The sequence below is a fragment of the Peromyscus californicus genome, unplaced genomic scaffold, assembly GCF_007827085.1.
Source record: "Peromyscus californicus insignis strain IS unplaced genomic scaffold, ASM782708v3 Scaffold_12__1_contigs__length_115047231, whole genome shotgun sequence".
NCBI classification, from domain to species: Eukaryota; Metazoa; Chordata; class Mammalia; order Rodentia; family Cricetidae; genus Peromyscus; species Peromyscus californicus.
The window spans coordinates 106,640,217-106,666,296 of NW_026294413.1; positions in this window are offsets into that span (position 1 = coordinate 106,640,217).

Here is a 26,080-nt window from a genome sequence, read left to right on the forward strand (position 1 = left end):
CGCAGTGCACATTTGGAAGTCAGACGACAGCCTTTGGGAATTGGTTCTCTCCTTCTACCACGCTGGTCCTGGGGCTCCAACTCAGTGCTCTGGCTTGGTAGCAAGTGCCATCACTGGCTGAGTCATCTTACTGGTTGGAGATTCTTCATGGTGGGTCTGCACATCTGTCTCTCTAAGTTCCTCTCCTGAGGTGCAGAGCCACGCCTCTTTTTCCGTAGCGCCTGGTATGTGCATTTACATTGCTGGTATGACATGAATCCTTGTTTAACAGGCATGCAAATCAATAAGTTAATAGAAAACAAAGCTAAGAAGAAGGTATTGATCAGGAGATAAGTTAAATCAATGCCGTGCAGTCTGTGGAAAGCTTCCTGGAGCCTCCCAGTCTGGCTGTGCTTGGGGAGCCAACCTGCCATGCTGGCCGTCTTTAATCCCAACTAGACTGACTCCATAAACATTACCCCAAAATACCTTCGGTGTCTAGAACTCCACGGTACAGCAAATTAATGAATATGTAATACCTGAAATTAAAAAAAAACTTTAAAAATTCTTTGCTTTTGGGAGCAGATAGCAATTTGAAACTTATTGACTGTGGAGGGATAATTATAGACCTGCCATTCACCTCTTGGCTCCTCTAAACTGAAACTTTCAAATAAGATGCTGTACGTTTATGAAACCCTTACATGCCTCACAGTGGATTTTTTCTTCTTTGAATAGGTGATATTAAAAAAGTGTCAAAAACATTTCATTGGATTTTTTAAGATTTTTGTGTGGTGATACACTAACAGGGAGGAACATGGATATGCTTTTGGAATGAGGAAGGAGAATAGAACCCAAGATGTGGTAGTTTGGATGAGAAAAGTCCGCTGTAGGCTCCAGTATTGGAACACTTGGTTCCCGGTTGGTGGTGCTGTCTGGGAGGTTTAGGAGGTGAGGTCTTGCTGGAGGAGGTGTGTCACTGGGGGTGGACTTTGAGGGTTCATAGCCTGGCCTGGCCTGAGGTTTGCTCTCTCTACTTCCTGCTTGCGGTTTGAAGATGTAAGCTCGCGTCTCCCCTCCTGCCACCATTCCTGACACTTGCTGCTGTTCCTCTCCACCACCCCGGACTTACCCTCTGAGACCAGAAGCCGGAATGAACTCCTTCTTCTACAGCTGCTTTCAGTCAGGGTGATTTATCACGGCAGCAGAAAGTAACTAATGCCGGTGAGTCGGGCTGGGCAGCCAGACTCAGGCTCTTCTTAGGTCCTTATTCCTTTTCACGGGCTGAGTATGGATTTGATCAAGGAAAATGGGGGCTACAATAATAATAAACACTGTTGTTCACTCAGTCAAGAAGTCAACAAGGGGTTAGTGAGGCATAGTGCTTGTGTGGACGTAGAGAGTGCCAAGTGGTGGGTTTTGTGAGCCACAGTTTATGCTTCCATTGCAACTGACAGAAAGCCCAAGGAAGGCCCATGCAGGGCAGGCTAGCAGCAGTTCTAGCTTTGTGAAACTCCTCTCTACCTCCCTGGTCTGACATCCCTTGTTTTCATTTTCATGGCTGCAAGATGGCTGCTTCACCTCTGCCTTCTGTGGTTCTGTGTCTGCATTCCAGGAGTTTTCAGGTACCTTCCACAAAGCACCGTGCCTACCTCATTGGAAACATTGAAGTATACATATATACTCATATATGAACAAAAAGTGAGGAAAAACCCAAGGTTGTATAAACGTAGAAGTTCAGTGTTGCAAGTTATTCAATGTCTGGTCAGCCTCACATGATCTGAGATATTTAACTTTGCCTCATCGCAGGCTGTATTCTCTGAAAGTAGACACTTTGGATTAGAAGGTAATTACCAGGATCATTATCTATGGATTTTGCTCCTGGTAGCTGTATCCCCACACAGTAGATGTAGGTACTTTGTGTGTTAATAAAAGCCTTTAAATGCTGACCTCAAAGGTTTTCTCCCAGAGTTCAAAGGAGACTCTACAACCAGCGAAAAATCCAGTCTGAGGGATAAGGAATTACTCTATGCACTGTGCTCTTTCAGTCCGTGTCTCTTTATTGTTCCAAGTAACCTCTCTCATCTCTCTGCTGTTCTCTCTTGTTCTAAAGCAAGTCTCTGAAGTTTCAGGTTTTTATGCACACACAATCAACAATTCTCTGGCCAAAGCAAGGTCACAAGGCTTGAATTCTTTCAGTGTTATAAAAGGCCAATAAGAACTGTGTAAGGAGGTAACTGTCAGGCTTTCTTTAAGACTCAAGGAGGGAGTGACTTATAAAAGCCTCAGTGAACTCTTAAAGGGAATGGGGTCAAATGAGAGGGAGAGACTTAAATCAATTAGGGAAATCTAAGAAGGGAAAAATGGAATTTGTGTGTAATACTGCATTCCACCGTGTGGTTAGATAATAAGCTGATTAGCAAGCTGAGGTGAAAGTAAGTACAAGGAGTTAAGAATTTGTTAGTTCGAGGTTAGCTTGGGGCAGCACTTTCCTATCCATTAGTGGGGTGAAATCAGTGCATGCTTGTTCCCCGTCTATCTAAAGGCTGTGAATCAACAGTAGAGAGGGATTTATGTCCTCGGGTGTCTGAGAATGTCTCAAATGAGATACTTTTACCTGGACACTTCACACTGACCAAATGCCCACCAGTGAAGATAATGGCAGGAAGGCAGACATCTACCTTTACATTGGAGAAAGGAACAAAGACCTGGTTGTGGGAAACAGGTTTTGACCATGTGACTGTTTTCACACATAGGTGGGGGATGTTATCCAAATATCCCAAATGTATAGGGGAAGTTGTGCCCAATAAATAATCAGAACACCCTTAAACTGTGGGAAATGAATCCCAAATTTGTAACAAATGGGAAAAGGCTACAGCAAGAATTTACAGCAAGAAAACAGCCAATGCATTTAAAAGGCAGTGATTCCAAAATGCCTTGCATGATGGTTTCCTCCAGTAGAATCCTTAATTCTAATGGGTAGACCTTATCAAATGAAGGCTGAATAATTACTGCATAATCCTGTGACCTGTAACAGCTTGTGATAATGTCTCCTGCCATTGTCTGCGTGTGTTTGTGTGTGTGTGTGTGTGTGTGCTCGTGCCTGTGCGCGTGCGTGCGCGCGCGCGTGCCATTGTTTGAGTGCGAATATGTGGTGTACGCAGAAGTTAGAGGACAACATCACAAGTGTTGGGTCGCCCTCTCATTAAGCCTGGAACTTGGCTGCATAGGCAGACTCTATCTCCCATCTTGCTGTTCCTAGGATTATAGACTTGAACAGATGCAAGCCATAGATCATGTGTTCTGGAAATTCAAACTCAGGTCCTCATGCTGGCAAAGCAAGCTTTACTCACAAAGCTGTCTCCCCAGATCCCTCTCTACTTAAAAGGGCACTAATCTACAATGGAGCTTCATCCTCAAGTCCTTATCTACACTTACATCTCCCTAAAAGCCCCCAACTCTTAATACTGTTACTCTGGGGGTGGGAGTGGAACCTTAACATACGGGTTTTGGGATGCCCAAACACACAGTCTATAACAGAGATAACAGTTGATGTGGAGGTATATTGAGTTGCCTGTGAAGCTCATCCACAGTGACAAGGCTCTGCTTGGGTGATGGAGTATGCCTGGGTCACATATCTGATGAGCATGAAAAACAGCATAACCCATGGGGCCAGAGAAGCAAGGTTTATCAGTGGCATTCTATCACAAGCTGTTCATTGCTGAGACTCTGAGCCTGGATCCCAGAGATCCCAGACAGAGTCCCACCATGTGGCTAATAGAGGAAGTAGCTCACTGGAGGCAACCTCTGGCCTGCTGTCAACTATAATTTAAGATGATTAAATGAAGTATTCACTTCCTTGATTTTGAAACACATGGACCACTTTGAAGTTGATGACTGTATTCACTGTCTGTACACACAGAGCTGGCAAACAGTGACTACCTTTGTGACCCTTTGCTTCCCACATGTCCTCTTCAAAATCCCTGGTGTGGTTTCTGCTCAGCAACAGAGATGAGTGTGTTCCAGTGAGTACCTGCTTTTCAATAATGGCTCTTGGTGAGGTAAACACTTAAGTGTACAGCTCAGTGGTAGAGCTTTTTTGACCACTTTGTCATGATATATGAGAAATATTTGGGACACAGACATGGGTGACAAGAGAGGGGCCAGTTTTGCTCAAACCTGCCTCCATTTATATTATGTTTATAGGGATGTATATTTAAATTATAAGCATGCTGTCTACTTAGCTTTATTTCCTTTGAATATTACAGTAATACATTTGCTCTCCCCATTCACATTCTGCCTAGCAGACAACTATCCATGGCCTCAGAGGTGCCTAAGTAAAAACAGCACCGTGAAGGAGGGAAAAATCAAGCTGTTTTGAAGTTGGCATCCTCAAATTAAAATTATTACTAGAGGAAAGAAGGGCTTTTGATGAGAGCCTAGACATTTCCAACCTTAATCTCATGTTTTGAATGAGATGGCTTTGTTTTGGCTTGTATTTCATCTTTTTATTGTGCATTTCATGCTGTCGTTATGGTTTGTGCTGGTGCCTTTGAAAAATCTTAATACCGTCTTAATTGCATTGTGAGAGGCTTGTCATCTAAAGCTAATCATTTTTATTAGATCCGTATTTTGTGTTTTGTTGGGAAAGAGTGCTTAAGATGATTCTGCAAAATTGTGAAGATGGCAGCGTTTGCCTCTAGCCATCCAGACTGTTCTGTGCTTCTTATGATCTCTTCCGGTAGGACTAAACTACACACAGACAAGGTGAGATAGGGCCTCCTTCCCTGATGTGTACATTTTAACTCAAAAGCAGGTGCTTTCTGACTTTAGTGTGATTTAAGTTATAGAAACAGAAAAGCAGAGAACAACACAATGCACAAAGAAGAACCCTGTGCCCCAAATAAGACCACGGCTTCTGCTCTGCTGCAGGCCTTTTAAGTGTGAGTGTATAAAAGCTCACTTGTGGCTTATGTATGTAGACGTGTAAATACAAACAACACACACTTTGCTCATTTAACTTAATTATTCAGAATATTCAGACTCTGTTGTAGCAAACATATTCATGATTGCAAAGAATTTTTATGCAAGAATGGCTCAAGTTAGGTATTCTGTTTTTATAGGTATTTACACATAAAATTAATTTTCATAGTTCTTAGGCCAAACTTTGTCTTAGAATACATGCCCAAAAGTATGAATGTTGTATCAAAGGGTAGACACATGTTTGGACTTTTAATTTTATTTTTTTAATTTAATTTAATTTTTTTTTTTTGAGACAGGGTTTCTCTGTGTAGCTTTGCGCCTCTCCTGGAACTCACTTGGTAGCCCAGGCTGGCCTTGAACTCACAGAGATCCGCCTGGCTCTGTTAATTATGAATAGAAATTGTGTCACACTGACTTGGAATGTAGCTCAGTGGTAGAATACTTTCTCAGCATGTGTAAGACCCTGGGTTCCAGAACCACAAAAAATAAAAGAGAAAGAAATCAAATAACATTTTGTATATCTTTCCTTGCATAGTCTATAACACTCTCTATAAACTTGGTTACTGTTGGAAAGAGGAGAGAGAGAGAGAGAGAGAGAGAGAGAGAGAGAGAGAGAGAGAGAGAGAGAGAGAGAAACACTGTGGCTGGATGAACAGATAGTGGGGCCTCACATTTTTTCCATAAATTTACTTAGAAAATGTCTTTTTCTTAGTTGTTTCTTAGATTTTATTTATATTTATTTTCTCCGTATAGGTGTTTTGTCTGTGTGTATGTCTGTACATCACATGCATGCAGTACCCACAGAGGCCAGAAGGGGTGATGGATTCGCTGGATCTAGAGTTACAGAGGGTTGTGAACCCATGTAGATGTTGGGGATTGAACTTGAGCCTTCTGGAATAGTAGCCAACAAGTACTCTTAAACCCTGAGCCATCTCTTCAACCACAAACCTAGTATGTGTTTTGTATTATTTAATCTGTGTGTAGACTTTAATTTTTTTCTCAAAGATAATGTCTCAACTTTTATTTGATTTTTTTTTTAAATTTTGTATTAGGATGTTTTTATTCTACTGAGCCTAATTACCCTCCTGGAAATTTTAGGTTCCAGGAGACGAAGGGCAGTATTTTTGTTATGATGTTGCTATGGTTGGGATGAAAGCAGCCCGCCATCCCCCCCTACCCCATAGCCTCCTGCATTGCATGCTTGATCTGCAGCTTGTAGTGCTGTTCTGAGAGGGTCTGGAAATGAGCCGGAGCAAGCAGGGACAGGGTGTGGTCATCTTTGGAGGCTACACTAGGTCCTCAGTACACTAGGTACTCTTGTTGCGTCAGTCAGTTGGCGTCTACCAAGTGGTGAAGATTTCTCTGTGGTCTTCTCCAATCACTCTGCTCTGCCCAAGTGTGTGGGGCCAACTGACGTTGGACCAAACGCTCTAAAGTAGAGGTGGAGCGAAAACAAACTCTTGTAACCGGAAGTTGCTTCTGCTACGTATTTTTTTTTTTTTAAATGTGCTTGAGTGTTTGCCTGAATGCATGTCTGCACCATGCATGTGCCTGACTCTTATAGAGGCCTAAAGAGGGCATTGTATCCCCCGGAGTTATAGGTGGTTGTAAGTCACCATGTGTGTCCCAGGAATCAAACCTGGGTCCTCTGGAAGAATGGCCAGAGCTTCTAACTGCCGAGCCATCTCTCTAGCCCGTTGTGCTAGGTGTTTCATCACAAACAACAGAAACAGTAATTGAGGTAGTTTTGTTCACACCAGTCAGGTGCTCCACCTCCCAGCTCAGTCCAAGTGCTAAGGCAACAGCTTTGGGCTGTGAATCTTGGGGGTGGGGGGGGGAGGGTAGAGCAGCTTTGTGTTTGCCTTCTTGGTCCAGTTCCTTCTCCTGCTCCAAACAGGCTGTTTCATCCTCAGACACTGGTATCAGAACATCCAGTATCCAGTAGTTTTCATTAAGCCTTTCTAGTGCTCTATGATGATCTTACCAAGAGTTTCATGGCAAACCTCAAAGTGGGAAGAGACAGTCATGGAGACACACTTGAGCTAGAACTGTATTTCTTCTATTTGCTAGTGGGTGACCTTGGGTACTTACGTTACTTTCAGTTACACTTTTTTTTTAATTTGAAAAATTGAATTAAGAATACTTGCCTCATGAGATACACATGATGCATCAGATTGTATTTTTCCTTTTTTCTTTTCTTTTCTTCCTTTCCATCTCTCCTCTATCTTTGTCTCATAAATGAATGACTGATAAGTGAGCTTAGAAACTTTTAAAAAATATTATCTTATTTGTATTTGTGTGTCTGTATATGGGCACGTGAGTGTCTGCAGAGGTCAGGTGAGGGCGTCAGATCATCTGGAGCTGGAGTCACAGGAAGTTGTGCGGCTCCAAACATGGGTACCTGGATCTGAACTCCAGTCTTCTGCAAGAGTAGCAAGTGCCCTTAACTGCTAAGCCATATCTCTAGCTCCAGATTTCTTAAATGTTTTTTATTTATTCTTACCAGACTTCATACATGTATATAAAGTATTATGATCATATTTATCCCCAGTCCCTCCTAGGCTCCCCCAACACCCCCTTCTACCTTCACGTCCCTGTTTTCTGTTTTTATAACTCAGAATCCAATTAGTGTACCAGTAGTGGAACATGGGAAACCTACCACTTCCTAAGAAGAATGACTCTCCCCCACCCGGCAGCCATCCACTAGCTACAGTAGCTCTTCAGGTAGCGGTGGGGCTTGAAAATGCCTCTCATCCATATTGGAATGTTGACTGGCTTGGTCTTGTGCTGGTAACCACAGCTGCTGTGAGTTCATGGGAGCAACAGCCATATCACGTCCAGAAGATGCTTTTCACAGCATGCCTCCCCCATCCTCTGGATCTCGCATTCTCTCTGTCCCCTCTGTGATGTTGAAGCAGGCAAGGATAAGGAATAGCTTAGCCACCATGGGCTCCACTTGTCTAAGGCTATCCTCACACTCCCTTTCTAGTAATAATGCACTTGGCAGCCTGAGACTCTTACCTGCATAGACTGTACACACACCCCACCCTGAGCAAAGCACCCAACAACCTGGACACCCACTGCATTGAGCTGCACATAACACTCAACTCCAAACAGTGAACTAAGTTTCTCCTTTAATGACATCAAATTGGGCTGTTTCCATTCAAATGTATTTCAATACACCCTAGTCTGAGGGTAAGGAGGACTGATCTGGCCTGTATTGGTTTTGGGAGTATGCACCTAAAAAGGCAAAACCATGTCTCTAAGTGATAAGTGTGATCAGATGGTTAATGGTTTGCTCAACAATGTCTACATCCTGAAATCTAAGCTCTGGATGTTTGGAGCTTCCTGGTAGTTGAAGACTTTATAATTATTGTCCATGTCTCCTTTTTGGGGGGGGGGGAACGGGAGGGGTTTGGCCCTGACCTGTGTCCCTTGTAACAAAATTATAATTGCAGATATAACACTTTCTGAGTTTTATAAGTTGGACTAAAAATTTAACAACCCTGAGAAACTCATAGAAATCCCCCAATTTATAGCAGGTGTGTCAGAAGTGCCAGTGGCTCATGAGCCCTGCTGTCTGACTGATGTCAGAAGTAGGGGGGTCCTGTGGGGACTGGGACACTAATTTGTACGATCTGTATAACTCCTGGTCATTAGTACAGAATTAAGTTCCAGTGAGTGAATCAGTAACATGATGAACTGTATAATACATCCCTAGGGGATCATAAAAAGTGATCACAGGTCTTGGTGTTCCCATTGCAGTGCCTTGTGAAGCTTGGTGACACATAGTGCCATGTGGGCTGCAGGAATTCCTCTAATAGACTCCAAGTTATACCTGAGCTGGTAGGAGGAGGCCTGCTTTTTCAGTAATGACATCCCCAAAGTTAATTAGAACTTCAGTGGAATGGAGTATGATGTGTGAAGTTGTTATTTGCTAATTCTTATAAAAATTCATATACATGTTGAAATTAATATTTTTATTCTGTTTGCATTGCTAACAAATTAATGTTTTATAATGAAATTCTCCAATTTGGTCAACTTGACACAAACCTAAATATATATTGGATGAGGGAATCTTAATTGAGAGAAATACCACTGTAAGCCAGGCCTGTAGGCATGTCTGTGGGGTATTGTCTTAGTTAGTGTTTGATGTGGAAGGGTGGAGCTCACAGTGGGCGCTACCACCCCTTGGTAGATGGTTCTGGGTTGTATAAAAAAGCAGACTGATGGGGCTAGAGAGATTGCTCAGTGGTTAAGAGCACTGACTGCTCTTCCAGAGAATCTGGGTTCAATTCCCAGTACCCACATGGCAGCTCACACCTGTCTGTAACTCCCATTCCAACTGAGGGTGTCAGTTCCCAGGCTCTGACCCCTCACACAGACATATATGCAGGCAAAACACCAATGAACATAAAATAAAAATAATAATAAAAAAGAAACTATACAAGTTTTGGGGCTGGAGGGATGGCTCTGCAGTTAAGAGCACTGGCTGCTCTTCCAGAGGTCCTGAGTTCAATTCCCAGCAACCACATGGTAGCTCACAACCATCTATAGTGGAAGCTGATTCCCTCTTCTGGCATAAAGGCATGCGTGTAGATAGCACACTCATATACATAAAATAAATAAATAAGTCTTTTTTTTTTTTAAAAAAAGGGCAGGCTGAATGTGCTATGAGGAGCAAGCCAGTAAGCAGCACTCCTCCATGGCTTCTGCTTCAGTTTTTGCCCCCAACTTGAGTTCCTGCCCTGACTTCCATCAGTAATGGAGTGTGACCTGAGAGTTTTAATAATAAACAAACCTCTTTCTCTCCAAGTTGCTTTGGGTTATGGTGTTTTATCATAATTGTAGAAACCCTAAAACAGTGGTTTTCTTCAAGAAAGAAGGATATTTTTTTCCATTTTGAAATTGTAAGGAATGTGTAAGACTTAGGTGAACAACCCTGGTCAGGAGTGATAAGCAATAGAATGACGTAAATAAACCACAAATGGAGTAGTGATAAGCTATGTGTGGAATTAGTGATAAGACTAGAACCTACCCAGAAAGGGGTATAAAAGAGGAAGCCTCAGACATGACCAACAGAGCTCGTCAGACCCTTGCGTGAGACGACTCCTCTGCCAGGGACAAAAGATCCTGTCCTCAGCACAGACGAGGTTGACCATAGGCAGGCTGACCCGAGATCCAGAGGAACAGATGTGGTCAGTCCAGACCTGTACGCCTGGAGAGGTATTGCCGCTTCCACTTGGAAGACAGATAAATATTGCTTGTAATCTTATTGTGTGAATAAATAAGTGTTATACCAAGTCTGAACCAAGAGTGCTCATTTCTCCCCCATAACCAGGGTATGTGCTTGCCACAGAAATTATACAACCTCAATTTATAACAGTAGCCTGAGTATTTCTCCAGTCCTGCCCAGCCCTGCGGTCCGGATGAATCTCTCCCACCCATGTTCTGCAGCCACTTGGCCCCAAGTAAACACACAGAGGCTTATATTAATTACCAGTTGCATGGCCTATGGCAAGCTTTTTGCTAGCTAGCTTTTACAACTTGACCCATTTCTACTAATCTGTAAGTTGCCATGTGGCCGTGGCTTACTGGTATTTTCACATCTTGCTTCTCCTGGTGGTGGCTGGTGTCTCTCTCCCCTCTGCCTTTCTTCTTCCTGTCTCTTCAATTTCCCACCTAGCTATAACCTGACTTGCCATAGGCCAAACGGCTTCATTTATCAACCAATCAGAGCAACACATATTCACAGAGTACAGAAAGACATCCCACAGCACAGTAGACTTTAGAGGCATCTAAAATTCAGGATAGATTTCTTTTTGAGGCAATGTCTTGCTATGTAGTCCAGGCTAGACTCAGAGTCATGATCCTCCTTCCTCGACTTCCAGAATAAATAAGGAGACTGTGCCGATGACCACATCAGAAGGCTGTCTCCAGAATGCCCTGGCTTCTGCTGTGCTCCCTCTCGCTTGCTGCTGTTGGCTCCCTCTCGCTTGCTGCTGCTGTGCTCCCTCTCGCTTGCTGCTGTGGGGCTCCCTCTCGCTTGCTGCTGATGTGCTCCCTCTCGCTTGCTGCTGCGGTGCTCCCTCTCGCTTGCTGCTGTTGACTCCCTCTCGCTTGCTGCTGTTGACTCCCTTTTGCTTGCTGCTGCTGTGCTCCCTCTAACTTGCTGCTGCTGTGCTCCCTCTCACTTGCTGTGGCTGTGCTCCCTCTTGCTTGCTCCTCTGTGCTCCCTCTCGCTTGCTGCTGCTGTGCTCCCTCTAGCTTGCTGCTGCTGTGCTCCCTCTCACTTGCTGTGGCTGTGCTCCCTCTCGCTTGCTGTGGCTGTGCTCCCTCTAGCTTGCTGCTGCTGTGCTCCCTCTCGCTTGCTGCTGCGGTGCTCCCTCTCGCTTGCTGCTGTGCTCCTGCTGTGTTTGGCACGGTGATTACTATGTGAAAGGATCCCACTGCAGTTTAGTATGACTGTTTCATGGGAAAATTCCCCTCCTCACCCGACAATTCACTAGCAGATCAGAATGAAGATGATTCTTATAAGAGCAATGATGATTAGTTGGATCTATTATTTAGTTGAACTTTCTGAGTCAGCCTAACAGGTACAGGTGGTTAAGACAGACAAATGATTAGGGAAATGGTTTAGGTTATTCCGCCTGTTGCTCCAATAAGAGATACAAAAAGACAAAAGCAGGCTAGAAGTCACCTTCCGCTTTGTTAGATGTGAGATTTGTAGAAGGTGGAAAATAAGAACAAGGAAGTTTCATCCATTCTAGAGCCATGAATTCTGCCTGTGGAAAAACAGGCTGATGATCAAAGAAAGCAATCATGTCCTTACACCCAAGGTTAGGCCCGAGTTCTTTGGTCATGTAGCTTACAGAATGAATCGCAGGCCCTGGTCCATACCTTGAAAAAAACAAAGCCGCGAAAGGAAATTAAATGACCCTATTGTGTGTAAAGAAAAATAGATGGTCAGTTGACCACTCGTTCAAAACTTTCCTAGAGTAGAAATAAAATAGAAATCTGCTACATTGTAACCACAAACAGCTGCCTGCCAGTAACTGGCTAAAATTTACTTGGCTTGCTTAAAACTATGTTAATCAATTATAAAAGAATCATTGCTTTAAAAGATGTTATGGTTGGGAAATTAATACAAAAATGTTTAACTATTTGTGGGTGTCTAAAGAAAACATGGAACTTGTGATCATAATGTGATTTCTTTCTGTGTGAGGATTTTAATTTATTTTTGAAGAATATGTAACTTGTGGTTGTGAGGGAATCTTTTCTTGTCTTAGGAGGTATAAGGGATAAGAAAAAATAAGACATATAATAGAAGGAAAACACCAGGGAAGAGGTAGAAGGAAATAGAAGAAAAACCACTGGGAAGAAGAAGAAGGAGAAGGAGAAGAAGAAGAAGAGGAGGAGAAGGAGGAGGAGGAGGAGGAGGAAGAGGAGGAGGGAGGAGGAGGAAGGAGAAGAAGGAAAAGATCAGGTAGAAGAACAGGACAGAAAAGGAGGAGAGAAGAACCATCAGCAGAGAGGAAAATTAAACGAAGAGTTAAGCTGTGGCCCAAAAGACAAAGTCCCCTCGTGGCTGTTGGTCTGTCCAGTAGTTGGCCTAGTCTACATCTCCTCTCCAGCTTCTCTGGCCTGCTGGGGCCGACTCTTCAGCAACACTGTTACAAATGTGTCCCATGCCTGGCAGTTTAGCATTTTGACCTTGGTATCTTTCATAGTTCCTGGCAAAGTCCATATTTTCCTAGACAGAACCATGGCCCTTAGGGATGAGCTGGTTCATTCTTTCTATTATCACAAAGAAGGAACCTGGAAACTAGAGAGACATCTGGCCACAAACTGAATTACCCACCATTTGCAAAGACCAAATTTTAATTTTCTTTATTATTTTCTGATCCAACAAATATAGTCTCATTTTTCAGTAGTAAAAGTCTTCTTACAGAGGACCTAGCTTGTGTTTCCTAGTGCTGTGAGTAAATAAAAGAATTGCTATTAAACATTCTTCATAACTGAGTGTGGCTCTAAGTGGCTCCTTGGGAAGCTGCTTCCCAAGTGTGGCAGCCTCACTGCCAGTCTGGCAACTGGTGTTCATGCCAGACCTAACTGATTAAAACATGAGTTTCTAGCATGGTTTGAATCCACTTTTTTTCATGACTTTTCTTTCTTTGAGTTGAGCTGGGAACATGCAAAATTGTGTTGCCCTAATGGATTGAAGGTTTGATTTCTTAACTATGCACCTCAACTCTATTACAATCCAACCCCACTTGAATATTGAGATATTACCACTGAAAGAATAGAGCTGATAAAGTCTAATCAACAAAATACCCACAGATGTGTAAGTCTCAATGTAGTAACATTAAAAAACATAAAAGATTCAAAGTAGAAATATCATTTCAGCCGGGCGGTGGTGGCGCACGCCTTTAATCCCAGCACTCGGGAGGCAGAGCCAGGCGGATCTCTGTGAGTTCGAGGCCAGTCTGGGCTACCAAGTGAGTTCCAGGAGAGGCGCAAAGCTACACAGAGAAACCCTGTCTCGAAAAACCAAAAAAAAAAAAAAAACAAAAAAAAAAACAATTCATAGTAGTGACTCTAATTGAGTACATTATATGAAATCCCAAAAGATTGACTATAATATTATTGGATGAAATAAAAAAGGATAGAAATAAGCTGAAATAAATTCAAAGAGGATACAATAAACAGCTGCATGAAATAAGAAAGATAATACAGGTGTGAAACAGGAATGCTATGATATAGCAACACTGAAAAAATTTTTTATTTTAGAAATAAAAAACTCAGTAAGTCAAATGAAAAATGCAACAAGAAAATTCCATCAATTAAAATGGATCAAATAAAAGATGGATTATCAGTGATAGAAGAAAAGAGATGAATTAGAATGTTTAGACAGTGAGAAAGATAAAATAATAAAATGAAAATGTGAAAAGTACATTTAGTTGTTCTATGAGCAGTACACCCACAAGTCATCCTTTAATGTTACATTCTGGGCATTAAAAATTAACATAATATTTTAATTTATTCTTATCCATGATCCCTGAGCACACTCACTTCCAGTCCTTCCATGTCCACCCCCAACACTTGTGACCTTCCCCTCAAAATGAAAATAAAAAAAATAGAAAAATAAAGAAAAAAAAACAAGTCCAATTTCTATTATCTATATGTTCACTGGAGCATGGTCAAATTCTCAATGGACTGTCCTGAAACAGGACTGAGTCCTACCCTTACTGCACCCTGGCCAGAAGCCATGAATTGTGGAGAGCTAACTTCAGCATCCTTATCACACTTTTCAATAGTCTCTTTGATGGCTTCCTGTTCAAGCTGTTACTTTTTTGGGGTGGGGGTAGGGTTTGTCACAGAAGCCTGCCATATCCCTCTTTCTCGACTGTGCATCTGCAGTCATCTACATCATGGCAAAAGTAGCTTCCTTGCCCTTCACAGTCAGCTAGATCACAGATTGTGGGCTTCCACATGGTTTCTGGCAACAGCACAGACCACGGCCCCCTGGCTGCAGTAGCATCACAGACCCAGATAAGGCCTCAGGAGGCAGCCCAGACTACAGACATCAACATGGCCTCAGGTGGCAGCACAGGCTGTCCACATCAATATGGTCCCCTGTGGCAGCATGACCTGCAGACATCAGCAGGGCTTCAAATTGTAGCACAGACCATGAACATCAACACAGACCCAGGCATCAGTAGGACCATGGACCCAGACATGGCCTTCAGAGGCCACGAAGGCCACTCAGATCAGTATGGTCCCTGGTGGCAGCACAGTCCGCAGACATCACCATGGATTCAGTCAGTGGCACAGATGGTGAACATCCACATGGATCTCGGGCTTCATTATGGCCTGGGGAAGCAACCTGGACCACAGACACCAATATGAACTCCAGTGGCTTCACGAACCATGGTGGTATTTTGAGGAGGTCCACTCTAGAAACTAAAACATTCCTCATCTCGGGTTTCTGTGGTTACCCAGAGTCAGAACTATCCTGAGGCCAGATGGCATGTTCTGGGGGCTGAGTCCATGTCTTAGTAAGCTTCAGGCTGCTTGCACACCACCCTGTTGACCTCATTGGGCAACAATTTATTCCACTGTTAACCTCAGCCCTCTCTCACGCCTGTCACCACTGTCCTGTCTCCAGTTCTGACTCTCCACAGTGCACACACCCCTCTATTTTCTATCTTTTCCAACTCTATTATCACATATTTGTTCATGAGGCAGGGCAGCCTGGTTACAGTTTGGGCATTTTTACGAGTACATTTGTGTGCTGCTCTTTTCGTACAATGAGTTCAGATGTGCTTGTAAATACTTGGTCTCACGGATGCTAGGATACAGAGAAAAGTTCAAGGGATACCATTAAAAGACCAAATTTAGGAATCACAGAGATAGAAGGAGAAGTACTTCAGACTAAATACATACAAAAATAATTCAACAAAATCCTAGCAGTAACAGGCGAAAATTTTATTTCTCATCAGAAGGGTGTGCTACTCATAAAAGCAGGAGGACAAATATACTGGGATCGGAAAGTGCACTTGGGTTTTACTCTAACCAGGTGGTGACTGTGTCTTTTCCCACTGGTTGGTGTCTTAGTTAGGGTTTCTATTGCTGTGAAGAGACACTATGAGCACAGCAACTCTTATAGAGGAGAATATTTAATTGGGTTGCTTACAGTTTCAGAGGTTTAGTCCATTATCATCATGGTAGGACATGGCAACATACAGCAGACATAAACATAGGAGCTACATCTGGATCCACAGGCAAGAGGAAGTGAGCTGAGTGTCACACTGAGTGAAGCTTAAGCTGAGGAGACCTCAAAACACACCCTCACAGTGACGCAATTCTTCCAACAAGGCCACACCTCCTAATAGTGCCACACCCTATGAGCTTATGGGGGCCAATTACATCCAAACTACCACAGCTGGAGTCCAATCTCACAGTCTTTTGAGAGTGGCTAATTTAAAAAGAATTGGAGCAAAAGAAATGAAGATAAAGCATAACGGGTGGGTCACTTAGGTCACTTAAGTTCTGAGAATGCAAAGCAGGATCTTTCTATAAAAACAGTTTTACCCTGGAAAGGGATAAAACATTTGCATAAAGATTCTACCAGATAGGTAAGATAAGGATATACAAATTCCTTGTAAACAAAAATTTTACAGTGTTTGTCTGAAAAGCCTACTAATGTTTCTTATAATATGAAGATAGAAAAGCTACTATATCCTGGCTGGGACCTATTAGATTCAGGGGTGAGACTAAGACACAGCCTCAAACAGGGGACTCTTATGTGGTCCCACAGACACTGCCACATATATGAAATCACTAGAGGGTTTGAAATAGAAAATGAGACCTTGAAAACGTGTGGTGACGTTTGTCACTTTTTCTAGATGGCTTCATAAATAAGTGAGGTTTCCAAGAGAACAGTTTCTTATTTTGTGCCTCAGTGTACTCCAGTTTCATGCCCAGATTCATATTCATCCACATACCTTTTAAAAAAGAATATAATCTATTAATTTATTATATAATATTGAGTTTTATTTTGCAAGCGATAGTTGTTCTCAAGTTCTGACATTTTTTATTGCTGTGATTTTGAATTTTCTGTTTTCCTTCAGTCAATGGAATTTTAGCAAACTTGCTCTTTTCTGTATTTTCTAGGGCTGAGAATGTAACTCTGTGGCAGAGTACTTGCCTAATATGCATGAGGCTCTGGTTCCAATTTCTAGTACCAAAAAATTAATTTAAAAAAATTGAAGTTTCCTTATAAAGATATTGAGGAACTACTATGATTAGAAAATACTCTATCTATATTTGCAATTATCTAACAAAGAAACATATCAACAACTTTTTACTTTTTTTTTGAAATGGATTTTCACTATGTAGTACAGGCTAGCTTTGAACATACATTCCTCTTGCCTTGGTCTCTGTGTACCAGGATCAGAGGTCTAAACCATCAAACACAACTAAGAACTAAATTTTAATAAATATTTTCCATGTTTTCTACAAGCTGGGGGTGCTGGAGCAAGCCCTATAACCCCATACTCATGAAAATTGCAAGTTGCGGACTATCCTGAGTTTCATGGTCAGTTCCAGGCTAGTCTGTGTAACATAGGAAGAACCTCTCAAAAAAGCCAAAAATAAAGACACAAGCAAGGACGAACTGAAAGAGAGAGAGAGAGAGAGAGAGAGAGAGAGAGAGAGAGAGAGAGAGAGAGAGAGGGAGAAAGAGAGAGAGGAACAATCCAACAAGATGTAGCTCTCCTCACCCCTATCACTCTCTCCATCCTTCCCAGAGCTTTCAACACACACACGCACGCACGCACGCACAGTTTTTAAGAACTTTCATGTATATAAGAATTCCAAGACATATACCTAGGGAATTGCTTGACAAAGGAGATGGCATCTTCACTTTTACTAGATGTCAAATTAAGTTGCTGCACCAGCCCTCCCCACTCCCCAAAGAGTACAGGGGAATTCTGTCTCCCTCTTGCTCTCTAACACCTGGCATTTTCTATTGTTAGTTTCTGGCAGATTGATGTGTGTGAAATGGTCTCTTGTGGATGTTTTGATTTCTGTAGTCTACTTTACCATGAGCACTTACTGTGAGCACGGGCATCGTTTCCAGAATATGTTTCTCTGTACTATGTCTGCTCATATCCTCTGCTACCTGGTAGTTTGTCTTTCCATTGGCTTGGTGGTTATGGTAGTTTGAATGTAATTGACCCCATAATCTCATAGGCACTATTAGGAGGTGTGGCTTTGTTGGAATGGGTATGGCCTTGTCGGAGGAAGTGTGCCATTGTGAGGGTAGGCTTTGATGTTTCCTATGCTCAGGATACCACCCAGTGTCTCAATCAATTTCCTGTTGCCTGCAAGATGTAGGGCTCTCAGTTACTCCTTTAGCACTACATCTGCCTGCACACCACCATGCTCCCCGCCATGATGATAACAGACTGGACCTCTGAAACTGTAAGCTGCCACCCCATGTAAATGCTTTCCTATATAAGAGTTGCAGTGGTTACGGTGTCTTTTCACAGCAATAAAAACCCTAACTATGACAGTGGCCACCTTTGATACTCTGGATTTTGGTTACATGTTGGCCATGATTTATGTATCTCAGCTTCTGATCACTTATTGGGTTTGTTTATTTTTTCGAGACAGGGTTTCTCTGTGTAGCTTTGGAACATGTTCTGGAACTAGTTCTGTAGACCAGCCTGGCTTCAAACTCACAGAAATCCACCTGTCTCTACCTCCTGAGTGCTGGGAATAAAGGCATGTTGCCACCACACCCAGATCAACAGTCTTTTTATGTTGTTGTTTGAGGCTCTATTTTAACTTACTGGATTTATTTTCTATTTTATATGTAAGATTCATACTCCAGCCAATAACACAAACATCTGCATTAGCTTATGAAACTTTACAATTATCCTTCTACTTTGATGATGAAAGCCTCTGAGATGTATTTCTCTATATGGCAGAGGACTCATACATTTTATCATATGAATCACTAGTGATGTCCATGGTTGTTTTCTCAGAAAAGTTATTAATTAGTCCAAAGTCTTCCCAGTGTACTCTGTCCTGGGGGCAAGTTGCCATGCACGGTCTGAGCATTTGCCACCATTCCATTGGTTCATTTGTTGTACTTGCAGAGCCCCACACCATTTAGTTGGTTTGGCTCCCTAACTCCTCCTATCAGTTAGTTATTTTATATACCAGAAGTTCTCTATTCTTTGAACATTGAGTACAATGTGCCATAAAATTGTGGGCGACCAAGGGATCCCCATTTGGTAAGGATTAAACTATTGCAAACCATTTTTTTAAAAACAAATTTATTTGTTTTTTGGTGTGGTGCTGAGGACTGAAGTCAAGGCCTTGTGCAGACCAGATAAAGTACTCTACCATTAAGGACAATCCCCAGTCCAAAAACTGCTTTTTGAAAATGGCTATTTAGCTTGGAATTCCATTTTTCTTGACCCAATTTTTAAACTACTTTATGCTTTTCCATTATATTGAAGTTTAAAAATTATCATAATGTCCTTGTTTGAACAATTATCTTTCTTCCCAGTTATGCAACTGTCAAACTAGGGAAATGATTTCTTCAGTGTTAATAGATATTATTAAATAATAAGTCACAGCACTTACCTGAGGAGCTGGCTTCAAGACCTTTAGGTCCCCAGTCATGCACTATCTTGAAATTCTGTGGCACTCTTCCTAAGCATTCACTTGAGTCTTCCCCATTTCTCCCTTTCCTCCTCTTTTCCTCCTTCCTCCCTCCTTTCCTCCATAGGTAAACAGCTCTCTTTGTGTCTATGTAGTATATTCTCAGTGAATTTCCCAGACTACTTTTGCATTTATAAAGTATTTTTTTCCTTTGGGTCCCAGCAGAAGTTACTTTGTCTATCATTTCAAAAATCACAATGATTTTATATTTAATTTTTACATTTTTTTTGAGACAGAATTTTCTGTAGCCTAGGCTAGCCTCCAACTCACCAAGTAGCAAAGAATGACCTCAAATTTTTCATTATGCTGCCTCCATCTCCCAAGTGCTGGGATTAAGGTGTGTAACACTGGTTTATGTAGTGCTGGGGATCAAACCCAGAGCATCCTGCATGCTGTGGAGCACTCTACCAACTGAAACACATCCCTGCCCACTGATTTTTATTTAGCAATATGTGTTCTTATTTTATTTCTCACTACTTTGGATTTAGATTCCTTGCTTGTTTTTATGAGTGTTATTTCTTTGTTTATCTTATGGAGGCTACCAACAATGTTTGGCATAAATCAATATAATGAGTCATGGAATCATGTCTTTTTTAGCTGTAGTTTTTATGTATGTATTTTTGTCTTAAGGATTTGCTGGGTCATTTGCCCTAGGACTTTCTCTCTCTCTCTCTCTCTCTCTCTCTCTCTCTCTCTCTCTCTCTCTCTCTCTCTCCTTCTCCCTTATAGGGAGAGGAGGTAGAGGGAAGGCAGGGTATCTCTGTATATAGCCCAGACTAGTCTTTCATTTCAAGTCTTGTCTCAGTCTCCTGAGAACTGGGATTTTAGAAATGTATCACTATGCTTGGCAGTTACCTCAATTTTGAATACATTCATGTTTTAAAATACTTTATTTATCTTGGTTACATGTCAAAACATACAAAATCCTAAAGCACACCCACAAGGGAACAAATTAATTTTAAAAATTAAAATAGTTTAAGAATATCTCACAGCTATTATGCATAGAAGATCTTCCGCCTTTTTTTTTTCTGTTTTTGTCTTTCTTTGGTAATTAAGGGCTCTTAGTGTTAGAGCTATTTTCCATCTTTTTCTCTGTGCTTGTATTGCATTTGCCCACAATATGCAATGCTTGTGGGTGGCAAAAGTATGTATTATAGGCACAAGAATCATTTAAATATGATTCTGGTCTCAAGGAAGCTGTCAATAGTCTTATCAAGAAACAAGCTTATGAAGGCTTATTTGCAGATTTAGGATAGTGCTCATCCACTCTGAGAACCATGACTGTAGGTCTTTAGATTGTGTAATGGCAAATCTGAATATGCAGCCTATAGCCTATACCACAACATACTAATAAGATTTGAATGAGAAATGCTATGTTAAAACACTTTGTAAATTTTAAAGCCTCACACAAGCAGGAGTTAATTATCTGTTTTATGCAAATTATTCTGTCTCAATTTATGCATAAAGCTGTTTGAATAGATTTTGTTCCACAGAACAAAAGTTCTGCTTCTAAGTAATGGAACAGTATATGAATTATTCTGGCTTGCATTTTAATACTATCATTAAAGCTTCACTGACAATTGCTAATGTCTTATTAAACAGTGAAGTGGGCATAAACTCCAGGCTTTGGTACTCTCGGTCTCAGAATGACTAGTCATTAGATGGGGAAAATTGTATATTTCTACAATTTTTGCATTAATAGAGTTGAAATATGCTAGAGCTGTTTAGGGATCTTGGAGGCTGAATACTGATCAACTATGTTGGTTCTGTTTTGATTGGCCAATCCATCCCCTATCAGTTCCCACTCAGATATTTAAGCTGGTGAAACAGACCCAAGGAAACTAATCTTGTATGTAGTGCAGATGTTCTCTGCACTGAAATAGTCTCTTGTGCAGGGAAGAGAAAGGCTCCTAAGAATCAAAAGTAAAGGAAGTTGACAAAACCTAGGGAGTAAACAAAACTTACAAGTTCCAGGAAGCTAAAAAAGTTCCAAGGTTTGTAAAAGTTTCTCCCTCAGTTTAGAAGAGCAGTGAACCCTCAGGCATCAGCTGGGCTGCTTACACACTGTCCAGGGAACCCAAGGGATGCCACTTTTCTGTGTTTTTTATCAATAGGCTTCTCAATCCTCTAAGTAACCGTCCCAACTAAAGTTAACTGGACCCCGTGGTCTACTCCAGTAGACTCTGGAGCTTTTTCTCTATCGGTGTTCCATCTGGAGTGAACATGTATTTGTTCATGCATTGCCAGGAAAAGTCACACAATGTTGTCCTTGGCATTTTGGATATTTTGGCCCAGCATAACTCAAATGGAGCTTGCTAGTTCTTTATTGGAACACTGATGTTTTTGAAGAAAGTATGTCAATATCCCTGAATTTTGAATGTAATAAACTGCTTCTGATGCATCCTTGGCTAAGGTCCCTTTTTTTGTGAAGGACTGTGATAGACCCATTTAATAAAAACACCTGATCCTCAACTCTCACTGCAGGAAGATTGTGGTGCATGGTTAAACTCACCTTTCTTTTCTATGGAAAGAGAGACCTTAAAGCAGATGTGGTTTCTAATGGTCTTAGCCAGTCTCAGCCACACACTAACGACTTATATCTATTGATATTTAAAACAATCTTCAAATTCTCATCTCTTTGTGTAAGTGCTATTTTCTGTGCTATTGAGGTTCTAGTTAGACTGTTCTTGCCTTATTGTCGACCTTTCAGCTACCTATGCAGATCTGTCTGCAAGACCTGGGATTTGAGGACATGAAAGAATGAGGTACACTGTGGTCTAATGCTGCAGACAACCTGACTTCAGTTTCAGTGTTCTTTTATACATGAATAAAGCGAAGAAAACAATGATCCAAGGAAGGTTGTTAGAATTCACAAAAACATGGTCAGGAAAACATGTAAACATCAGTAAGCACATACTAAATATTAATAGAGCAGCCCTTTCTAGAACTTTCTCAGGATAAACCAATTTATTTTTTATTATTAATTTTTTAAAAATTTATTTTACATACTAACCATGGTTTCCACTCCCTCCTCTCTCGTTCCTTCCCCCAACCTCCTTTCTATGCTCCTCCCATCCACTCCTCAGAAAGAGTAAGTTCTCCCATGGGACTCAACAAAGCTTATCAAGTTGAGGCAGGACCAAGCTCCTCCCCTCTGCATCAGGGCTGAGTGAGGCATCCCACCATAGGGAATAGGTTCTAAAAAGTTCATGTGCCAGGGACAGGTCCTGATCTCACTGCTAGGGGCACCACAAACAGATCAAGCTACACAACTATCACCCACATGCAGAGTGCCTAGGTTGGTCTTATGAAGGCTCCCTAGCTATTGGTCTAGAGTATGTGAGCTCCGTGAGCTCCATGAGCTCAGGTCAGCTATCTCTGTGGGTTTCCCCATCACAATCTTGACCTCCCCAGTTGTTTATATAATCCCTCCTCCATCTTTTCAACTTGACTCCTGGAGCTTGGTCCAGTGCTTGGCTGTGGATCTCTGCATCTGCTTCCATCAGTTACTGGATGAAGGTTCTCTGATGACATAGGGTAGTCACCAATCTGATTACAGGAGAAGGCCAGTTCAGACATCCTCTTCACTATTGCTAGGAGTTTTAGCTGGGGTCATCCTTGTGGATTCCTGGGAGTTTCCCTGGCACCAGGTTTCTCCCTAGCCCCATAATGGCTCCCTCTATCAAGATATCTCTTTTGTTGCTCTCCCTCTCCATTCATCCCCCAACTCGATCATATCTATCTCTCATGCTCCCATCCCCTATCTCCTCCCTTCTACCTCCTTCCTCCTAGCTCCCAGTTTACCCAGGAGATCTCATCTGTTTTCCCTTCCTAGAGAGATCCATATATCCCTCTTTGGGTCCTCCTTGTTACCTAGTTTCTCTAGGGCTGTGGATTGTAGCCTGGTTATCCTTTGCTTTACATCTACTACCCACTGTGAGTGAGTCCATACTGTTTATCTTTCTCAGTCTGGGTTACCTCACTCAGGATGATTTTTTTCCAGTTCCGTCCATTTGCCTCCAAATTTCATGATAGGACGGAGCAATTTAAACACAATTGTCTGGCACAGCTCTGATCATGAGTCTTACTCTTGCCACCCCCCATTATTGAAATTAGATTCTTTTCTCATACAATAAATACATCCTGATTATAGGTTTTTCTCCCTCTATTCCTCCCGGTTCCTCCCCACCTCCCCTCCCATCTGGATCCACTCCCTTTCTGTCTCTCATTAGAAAAGAACAAGCTTCTCAGAGATAATGACCAAACATGACAAAATGAAATATAATAAGATAAAACAAAAACCATTGCGCAGTGAAGTTGGACAAGGCAAACCAGCAGAAGGAAAAGAGTTCCAAGTGAAGGCACAGGAATCAGAGACCCCCCATAAAAATATTAGACCTGCATTCTGTTGTAAAGTTTACCTCTGTAGCTCCTAGTCAAATACCTAAAGTTTTCATTTCCACAATTCCCTCAGATTAGGTTTTCTTTATTAATTCTATTTCCATTTTCTGATCTTGTTTGTATTTTCCTGGAATTTTTAAAGGGATTTATTCATTTTCTCTTTAAGGATCTCTATTATATTTATAAAGTTGGTTTTAAGGTCTTTTTCTTGTGCTTCAGTTATGTTGGAATACTCAGGGCCTGCTGTGGTAGGGTTTCTGGGCTCTAGTGGAGTCACAGTTGTTATTGGCTGTTATTGATTGTGTTTATATGCTATCATTTAGACATCTGGGATTGGGAAGATTATAGTTCTAGGTGCTAATATCCGCCTTTGTCTTTATTGAGTGGGCGTTTTGTTCCTTGATTTCTGTTTCCTCTCTGGATTTTAGAAGAGTATGGTGGATGTGTGTTGCCTGATAGGAAATTTTCTGTGGACTTGATAAGTATGGCCATTGGGGGTTTCAGATAAAATGTGTTTCTGGGTATTGGGAGCTGACATTTAGGAATGGGGATGGGATCGGGTTCTAAAGGGGCTCTCAGGAAGGAAGAAACCAAAGCATTTCACCAGGATCTGCTTCTTTAGTCTCTTTGGAATGGGGATCCCATAGGCTGCTTGGCCAACTGTCCAGAAAGAGATTATGTGGGGGTGAGGGCACTAGACGATCTTTATTCCAAGTGTGGCTGCACCAGGAAGAATAAAGAGGTCTAGTTATTCAAGGTTTGTCTTGGAGAAGCTGACAAGGGCCTTAGGGTTTTATTTTTTAAAAAAGGGGGGAGGGAAACAAAGACAGAATCTGGGTTTGCAGCACTGGCAAGGCAAGCAGTCTTGTTGGGCCAAAGTCTTGTTAATCATCTCTCATTCTCTTATCTCAGGCTCCCTCAGAGCTCTGTTGTCATCAACACAGTTTCTGCTGCTTTGTGGTTGGTTCAGTCTCTCCTTGTAAAGTGCTTACAGTCCTATTATTCCAAGAATACAAAGAGATCTCAGAAAGAAAATAACTGATCCAAAGGCAGGGTGGAGTCAGACAGATTCACAAACAATGGAGTCGGGTCAGTCACTGGAGATCCTTCTGTTTGGGGGTGACTTCTCTTCATAGACGATGGTCATTCAGCACAGCACCATTGCGACCTGTGGTGTCAGGGCCATCACAGATCACCCAGTGATGGACACCAGAGGTACAAAGGGTACAGAAGTTCAAAGAAGGTTAAGGCTGAAGTCTGCCAAACCATGATCTGGGCACTCATTTATCTTACATTCATCTTTATGTCACAAATCTCTCTCTCTCTCTCTCTCTCTCTCTCTCTCTCTCTCTCTCTCTCTCCTTTTCTTATGAAACAGGATCTCATGATATTGCCCATGCTGCCTCTAACCCACTGGCTCACACAGTCTTACTACCTCAGTCTCCTTAGTTTCTTCCATGACAAATAGAACACCATGCCTGAATTCTGTGTTAGATAATTAAAAAATATATTAATAATTATATGTTCACATATTTTTGTTTGCCTGTTTCTTTTGTGTTACTTTTGAAACATGGTCTCTCTATATTGCCTAGGCCAGGCTGCCCTCACATTTGTGGTCCTCCTGCCTCTACCTTCAAGTACTGGGATTACAGGTAAGCATTCTCACACCCAGATTAAAAATCTATTCAATTATATTTGGAAAAATAAGAACAGTTGATTCTGAAAGTGAAATGTAGATGGAGCTGAGACGAAGGGAAGAGAAGGTGAAGAAGTATGCATCTCGTGACCTAATGAAATGGTTCTAGAGGTCGCTGTGGTGCTATTGTGCAGATATGGTTGGTGTCCACACTCCATTGACCTGGTGAATGAGAGTACTCTTCAGAATGTGGAGGGTCTCATCCAGTCAGTTGAAAACTTTCTGCAAAATCATATTTTCTAAAGAAGAAATCCTGTAGTTGCAGTTTCAAGTTTAAAGCTTCCTGAGTTTCCAATCTGCTTGCTTGCTCTGTGGGTTTTGGACTTGCAGCTCCCACAGTTCTTCAAGAAAATACTATAGACATTATTTGTCTGTCTCCTCCTCTCCTTCCCCTACCCCTATTGGCTCTGGTTCTCTAGAGGACCCAATGCAGGCTCCTTAAGGCTAGAGGGGACTGAGGCTCTTGCTTAGGGAAATCTTCACACATGCTGCCTTTCCTGCTTTCCTGCCAAAGAAGGGTTGAGATTGGACTCTGTTGTTCTGGCCTAGAAGTGCTTAACTTTTTTTATCCTCAAAGTGAAGAAAGAATTTCAGTGGCAGTGGAGCAGGGCTGGAGACAGCGCCATGCAGCCACCTGCCACAGCCTGAGTTCTTTCAGAGTTCCAGAGTTCTCTACAAGGTGAAGTTGTGTGTGTGTGTGTGTGTGTGTGTGTGTGTGTGTGTGTGTGTGTGTGTGTATGTGTGTGTGTGTGTGTGTGTGTGTGTGTGTGTGTGTGTGTGTGAGAG